This window comes from Heterocephalus glaber, unplaced genomic scaffold (genome assembly GCF_053883595.1).
Source record: "Heterocephalus glaber isolate CG9 unplaced genomic scaffold, H.glaber_assembly_v1.0 deba00001472, whole genome shotgun sequence".
In the NCBI taxonomy this organism is placed as follows: Eukaryota; Metazoa; Chordata; class Mammalia; order Rodentia; family Bathyergidae; genus Heterocephalus; species Heterocephalus glaber.
This window is the reverse complement of record NW_028258315.1, coordinates 25,276,147-25,284,148: the sequence shown is the minus strand read 5'-3', so window position 1 is coordinate 25,284,148 and position 8,002 is coordinate 25,276,147. Positions and strand designations below refer to the sequence as shown.

The 8,002-nt window shown below is 44.2% G+C and overlaps 1 long non-coding RNA gene across 1 annotated transcript in view; it reads left to right on the top strand.

Annotated features, from left to right (window-relative positions):
• Window positions 1-5,091: 5,091 nt before the first annotated feature.
• LOC147826259 (uncharacterized) overlaps window positions 5,092-8,002 on the top strand; it is a 39,900-nt gene continuing 36,989 nt past the window's right edge. The window contains exon 1 of the long non-coding RNA XR_015439402.1: window positions 5,092-5,204. This is a non-coding gene — a long non-coding RNA (uncharacterized LOC147826259). The remainder of the gene's footprint in view (window positions 5,205-8,002) is intronic.

The window sequence follows — 8,002 nt, the reverse complement described above, 5'->3', positions numbered from 1 at the left end:
ATTTAATTCCTCTCCTTGCCTTATAGATTCATTCCTTTTAGTCATTGTTACCATCGTTATCTCTTTCTAGGAAAAGGGAATTTTTTGGAGTGCTGATTTTGTGGTCATGAGTTTCTCCAGGTGTTCTTTATCATGAAAGTATCTTATTTCTTCATCCAATTTGAAATATAATTTTGCAGGATAAATGAGTTGGAAGTTGTTTTCTTTTAGGGCTTGAAACACTTGACTCCAAGCTCTCCTTAATTTAAGGGTTTGTAAAGTTGAGAAGTCTGCTGTTATTCTGTTGGGTTTGCCTTTGTAGGTGATTTGTTTCTTTTCATGAACAGCTTGTAAGATTCTGTGTTTGTGTTGAATATCTGGAATCTTGATTATTATTTGTGTTACTATAGCTCTTTTCTGATCACTCTTATTTGGGGTTCTATATGCCTCACTTATCTGTATGTCAGATTCTTTTTCCATGCTTGGAAAGGTTTCTACTATTATTTCTGTGAACAGGGTTTTCATGCCATTTTTGCTGCCTTATTAGTTTTCATTGATTCCAGTTAATCTTAGATGAGTTTTCTTTGCATCATCTAGAAGCTGTTGGATCAATTTTTTTGGTACCAGGGATTGAACTTGGGTCCTTGCGCTTGCGCAGCAGGCAGCAAAACCACTGAGCTAAATCCCCAGCCCATGTTGGATCAATTTTTGATGTACCCTTGCTGTATGTAAGGTGTCTCTCATTAGTTGATTATCAACCACAGTAGTGTCTCTAGATCTAATACTCCGTCCTTGTATCGGTCAGTTTTCTTAGGTATACTTTCAGTAGCATTTTTAATTTCCTGCCTTTCTGTTTAAAACTGTTTTATGGACATCAGTTCTTTTCTATTTTGTGAATTTGAGATATGCACGTCCTTCATTAGCTCCTCCATTTTTTATTAGTATCTTCTCTAGACTCACTAAAATTTGTTTTATTAGGATCATTATCCCTTTAATTGTCATTGCTTTGAGTTTGCCAATCATCTTACTAATCTGTTTTGTTATTTCCACTGTTACCATTTCAGATATTTCAGTCTTGTAGCTTTTGATTTCTTTCCCCTCAGTGCCAATGTTCTATAGATCTGACAAGGGGCGTCTTAGAGGCAACTACCGCAGGCTCCTGTCAGGGTAGGGATGGGCCAGTAGAGCAGACCCAAGGAAGGTAAACTTTGAGTGAGTGAGAAACCAAACTATCCAGAAAATCTTCCTTTAGCTCACACTTATATGGGATCTGTACTGCACCTTTGGCCCCAAGAAAACAATTGCTCCCTCTGAGGCCCGCACTAGCCAGATGGGTCATACACTTTCCCTTTAATTTCTCTGCATTGAGTGAAGTGAAGCAAAACTTAGGGAGCTACACGAATGCCCTTAATAGATATGTTTGGGGCTTTGAGTGCCTCTGTGCAGTGCTCTAGCTCAGCTGGGAGGATATCACCCTGATTTGAAGGGAGACTCTAAATCAAGCTGAGAGGGGAAGGTTATAGGAAGCACCATAAAGACAGGGAATACATTCTATACTTCCAACGATGAGGAGAGCAGACACGCAGATAACTTGAATAGAAAACAGGCCTGCTCTCTTGTTGATCCAGGGTGGGATCCTGCAGACTTATGAATAATGGTGCTGCAAGCACTTTGTTTATTGCATTCAAGAGGCACTAAGAGAGGCCAGAGTGAAGCCTGTCAATTGTGCTAAGTTGAGTCAGGCCAACCAGCAGGAAAAACCTGTCCTCTGGGTTCCTACAACACCTGAGGGATGCCATGGTAAAGCACATCACTGTCCATCCTGACTCACTGGCAGGGATGGTATTGATCAAAGATAAATTCCTGATGCAGTCTTGCCCCCAATATTCACAGTGAGCTCTAGAAGCTATGGTGGAACTGGGTAAATCAGTGACCCTGGAAGATCTAATGCGGGAGGGCACCACGACATATTATAATAGCAATCAAGAGGTCCAACAAGGAAAGGATAAAATGAACAGAGACATGATTGCTGCTCAAAGTAACTGCCATGGAGAGGATACGGATCAAGGAAAAAAGAAACCTGTGTGTTACCAGTGTCACCGCCTAGGGTGCTTTAAGCACAAATGTCCCCAAAGACTGTGGCCCCCACCAGGACCCTGTCCTAAACACCAAGGCAATCACTAAGTCAGTGTCCCCAGGCTCAGAAGGGTCCTGCAAGCTTGTTCTGTTATAGCATCATGGTGTTACCTCTTGCAAGCTGTGAACTTGAATCATCAGGAACATTCTAGAGTGGTTGGAGACAAGAACTCCAGGCGGATATGTCTTTATTTTCTTATAGTCATTTTAATTATGTGATGAAGTTCTGAATTCTCTTCCTATGTTGAAACTACCCATTTGGTTTTTGTTTTCTAACTGTCAGAGGAAAGTATCATGTAAAACAAAAGACAGAGGAATCTAGAAACTCTGGGGAATGGTAAGGATTTTGGAGGAGTTTGATTAAAGAAATTAATGAGCAAGTTTAAAAGAAGGCTGTGCAGAAGTCAAAGGTCTGAGGGCCACTGAGGAAGGTGTTGAGGCTGCTATAGTGATGGTAGAGGAAAAAAGTATGTTGCTTGAAAGAGATGAAACCATTCATATTGATGTCAAACTCACTCTAGGATCACTTGATGTCTTCTTGGGTATAACGTGGAGACAGCCAAAGATGTAGGAGCTACAGCTGAGAGGGACCCAATAACTCCATCTGGGACAGGAATACAACGTCCCTGGAGACAGCTTCTATTTATAACTCTTTTCAGGCCTCAGAAAACTCCCTGCTCCCAGGAACTCTCTCCCTTTGAGATCCCCTCTCCCCTTCTTGAGGAATGGGATCTTGCTAGATGAGGAAACAGAGGGAACCTGAGGGCAGTTGTGGTCCCTAGTCCAGTTCCAACAACTCCTGTCAGCGCTTAGAAGGATGGATCCTGGACTAAGTCTGTCAAGTGATCCCCTCCATTGCCCAGGGATACTGGTGCTGATGGAGGCCTTAGACACACAAGACTTGGGGAGACTCAAGTGAGAGGTATCATACACTGTTGTCCTGTCTATCTCAACAGGGGTAAAGGTTGAATGACAAGACACCTAGAGGCAAGATTCCCGGGTGAAGGTCTGGACAGCACAGAGAGGCACTCAAGTGATACAACTCGTGACACCACTGGTGCTGGTTAGGAATCCATCAACACTAGTGAGCCAGTGGAGAATTGTCAGGAGAAATTCTACATGGTTTTGGGGAAAAATCATTTTATAATTAAATCATGATTAGGGCCTAGTTTTTGTTGTACCAAGCGAGCCGGTAAATCACCAAACACTGGGACAAACAACAAAGTTAAAACTGAAAGGAGTTTATTCACACGCATGGACTCCACTTCCTAAGCGAAGTGAAGCCCCGAAGCAGGGGACAGTACAGTTTTTTTATAGGTAACTCAAACAAAGAAGTTGAGGGAGAAGCCAATATGTCCTTCAGCCAGTTGCAAAATATCTTTCACAACCCAGTTCTTTCTCATCCCACCTATCTTGTCAAGATAGAGCATTCTGTGGCTACAGGGTTCGGTGGTTACAGGGAGGCACCAGGCACCATCTGTTCCCGGGGAGCGATAAAGCATGTTCACAGAAGCAGAGCAAGCGGCTATCTTGTGGGGAATTCCAGCACTCTATAAGGGGAGGGGTATGAGGGAGTTCATTCACAGGCCAAGATGGCATTTCTTAGGTTCACATTGGTCTCACAGTTTTCCCACCTACAAGCCAGCTAGGGCATGTTGGCATGTGGAGACATAACTCTGTTTTCACCTCTAGTCACAGCTATACCTCAATGGTCAAGTGATGCTGTGATGCTCCAGGGCAGGATTACACCAGCTAAAGACATCCTGGGAGGAATCAAATCTTCATCTGCATAGTTCCTCATTGTTCTAGGATTATGGCAGCAGCCCTCTGAGTCATGTGCTGTTTTATTTCTCCTGACATACTGAATAAAGATGTGGCAGCACTGGGTCTGGGGTCTTTGCTGCCTAGTGCAGCATTGATCAGACCAAAGCTCAGCTTCTTGTCTAAATCTCATTTCTGTCTACATATTAATTAATTTGCCTTGTGCCGTGGCTTGCAGGAGACTAGGACCTGATGCAGAGGTTCTAGGAATGTCCCCTGTCCCTGTTCCCTATAGAAGATCTCAAGCTCCTCTTCAAGAAGACAAAGGTAAGTAATGATTGTTAAAGGGTCTTTAGACTCCCCCTCTTCTGGTCATGTGCTCTGATAGGGACACTTCTCATAATTTTATTGTTGCTACAACTTACTGGCCCCTTGCCTCAGTGGTGAAATCACTTTTCTTGCCAAAAATGATCAGCCTGATGGTTGGAAAAAGTGCCATTGCCCATGCTCCTAGGTGTGTATTGATACTTTGCTTTATTCATTTGTTTGTTTCTTCCTTTCTAATTTTTAATCTTTTGACACAGGGTCTCACTATGCTATTCAGGCTGGCCTTGACCTCACTATGTAGCACAAGCTGTCCTCCAGTACTGGGATCACAGGTGTGTGCCTCCATGCCAGGCTGATCCTTTCCTTTCTACCCATCCTGGCAAAACAGAAAATGACCCAGGAACCAAAAAGTTGGTGTGATAACTCATTCATTTGCGTAGCAGGAGCCATGGCCCCACTGGACACCTCAACTGTTGTCTGTTTCACAAGCCCTCAGTTGGTCACAGGGCTTCCTGAGTTGATGATCCAACCTGTACACTTCACAGAAAAACTCACCTATGAGAGGTGACCCCTTGAGGCCCAAAATCTCAACAGGAGTTCCCATCAATGACACAGCAAGAATAATAATATGTTTTCACTGTGTGTGGAGAATAGATATAAGACTGAATTTTGCCATGGTTCAAGATCCAGGGTGCACAGAGGCACAGAGAAAATGGGTTACAATCTATGTTTGTGCTCCACTCAGACCAGTAGGATTGGCTTCTGTTGTCAATCTTGGCTCAGAGGGCGGGCCATGGAGAAGGAGCAAATCAGTGTTAAGGAGGCGGGCAGTATAAACTGTCCAATCAGGTGGGCCGAGGGAGGTGGTGCTTTTGCCAAAGTCCCTATCCTGAGCGCATTGTTGGGAGCTGATTCATGTCGCTGCACTACCTTGCTTGAGGGCCTCTACTGGCTGCAGGCTTCGTGAGAAGAACCCTAGGAGACCTTCAAGCTACGAAATGGTGAGGTTGGAAATGGGCGCCCTGAGATGAGCGGGATGGGACGGACATGAGGCCTGGATGAAAGAGGTAGAAGCAGCAAAGGTGGTCTGGAGCCTCGCTGCGCACTCCAGAGTCTGAGTTCCTCCTGGTCTTTAGCACCGTGTACCCGGTGTTCCCCTTGCCCTGCCTATGGCCGATCCATTTTGAGTACACAACACCCTGTCTCCGCATAGCCACCCCACCGGCAGAGTGCAGTCTCCGGCAGCCCCTCACCACCCGTGTGTTTAGAGAGTGGGAGTTGTGGGGCGACCCTGTTCCGGAAAGGGAGGAGCTGGGGAGCTGTGGTGTGCTGCTTCCCTGCCCTCAGTCCTCCCACCAGCAGACCCGGTGGACATCACTTTTATAAAGGTCTGTGATACAGGGTCTCACACTCACAGCTTAGCTTCTGAGGCCAATGCTCCTTCGTGTTGAGAGTGAATTTCCAAATTTCCATTATAGCCCCACATTGCCACGCTAGTGATAGGTGATTATAATTCCATGAGAATCCAAAGAAAGATTTAAGATTGCTGGCAATCTGACTTGGTGGTGGAGTGCTTGCCAAGCATGCAGTGAACTCCTGTGTTTCATACAGGATTTTTTGATACAAAAAATCATCTTAATTTCCTTAGGTGGCACATCTACTAACAAAGAGCCCATCTAAGTGAGGCCTTTCCATGGAGTTTAGAGTGCTGAGAAAAATGGAGATGTTAATGTTTTAGCAAGAGAAGGAGAAAGTGTTCCAGCTAAGGATTAGTATCTGAAGAGGCTGTCTGTTGTTTTTTGTTTATTTACTGCTCTTTCTTGCTTTCCTTTTTGCTATGTAGTTCAGGGTGGCTTTGAATTCATTATGTACCCCAGGCAGGCCTTGAACTCACAGCAGTTCCCCTGCCTTAACCTTTCACTTGCTGAGATTTGTTTTATATTTATTTATTTATTTCTGGAGTTTTGAGACAGGATCTCACTGCATTCCAGGCTGGCCCTATCTTGAGATGATCCTTCTTCCCCAGCCTCCCAAGTGCTGAGATTATGGGTGTTGGTTACCAGGTCTTGCAGGCCTGCCTGTTAAACACACAGTGTGAAGCTCATTGAGCTCAGGCATCTACATGTAAATGTGGCTTGGTAGGAGTAGAAAGGGACAGGGATGTCATCCCATGCAATTGCTATATTCTTTGGACTGTTTGTAGACTTTTTAAAGAAATGAAATGCAGATTGAGGTGGACCTTATACTAAATAGAGTACTGCAGTAGGGAGTAAAGCCCTAAATGTGAGGTCTTCAGACATATGAATGGTTGGGGATAAAAGGATTTTCTCTTTAGGAGGGGCAAATAGGAAGGGAGATAAAATGGGAGAGGAGGGGCCGGTGAAGGTGGCAAAATGGTGAATGTGGCAACAGAGAAAGTCCTCTGAGTCAGATTTTTCTTAGTGTGACAATAAGAAAATGTAGAACCCTGTGCTTAATCTGAAAGTGTATTAAAGATCACATGCCTTAAGGAAGGAGAGATAGGTGAGGTGGCACAGGCTTGTAATTCCAGCACTCAGGAGGCTGAGGCTGGAGGACCCCTTCAAGTTCGAGGCTAGCCAGGGCTATATAGTGATCCCAAGGCCATCTTGAACTATATAGTCAGAGGTTGCCTAAAAAAAAAAAAAAAAAAAAAAAAAGAAAGAAAGAAAGAAAGAAAGGAAAACCCCCAAAATTTAAGGAAGAAAAACTTAGTAAAAGTTAGATAAATTTGTCTTCTGTTACTACTACTCCTTTAACCCAATCATTTTTTTGTTTTGTTTTTAAGACAGGGTCTTACTATGTAGTTTAGGCTGGACTTGATGTAATTGCGTAGCCCACTCTGGCCTCCAACTCTTCTCTTCTCCACCTTCCTGCCTCAGCTTCTCAAGGGCTGAGATTAGAGGTGTGGAGAAACACTGTGGGCCGAAATCATTTTTGAGGACAATTTGAAAATTAGGAAATTCTCTGGCCTCTTCTGGCTTAAAAATGGATGGATGTCATCTAAGTGTGATTGGAACAGATTTCTGCAGGGTACAAATATTGCAATGTGTGGTTATGTTTGTATTGTACAGAAAATTGAACTCAAGATTATGCTTTTGCTGGAAATAAGCCCCCAGACTCAAGAGGACAGTGCTCAAATGAATGGATTTCAAACAGGGAGCCAGAGGTCTGGACAAGCAGTTTAAAGTTTACTTCTGCATCAGGGTGCAAGGAAGAGGTAGCAGGCATGCAGGACAAAGGAGGGTTGTCTCTTTTATCCATAATGCAGGAGAAGCAGCTGACCTTGCATTCATTGGCTGAATTCAAAGGCTTACAATCTATTTTGGTTGACCAGTTTGAGGGGTGTGGGGTGAGGTATGTTGGGATGCAAATTCCTGGGTTCTTATTGTCGGAGAGGGGGTGGTTAGAGAGAAAGGGGTTGTGTGATTTGGAATGAAAAGTTCTTGGTTCTTCATCTTGGGAACTGGCTGTGTTCTGGGCAAAGGTACATAGTCACCATTGTGTGGAGCTCAGGATATTAATGGGGGCACGAGCGTGGGGGTGGGGTGGGGTGGGGCTTGGTGATAGTGAGTAGATGGCCTGGTTATTTAAACCCAAATTGGAATTGCTTTGGCCTTGTGCTTTGACACTAAAGACGAAGGGTATTTCTTACACTCTTAACTACATTCCCCACAGTTTTAAAGATATATATATATTTTTGGGGGGGGGGATCGAACTCAGGTCCCTGTACTTGAGAGGCAGGCAGTGGAACCACTGAGCTTAATCCCCGACCATGTAT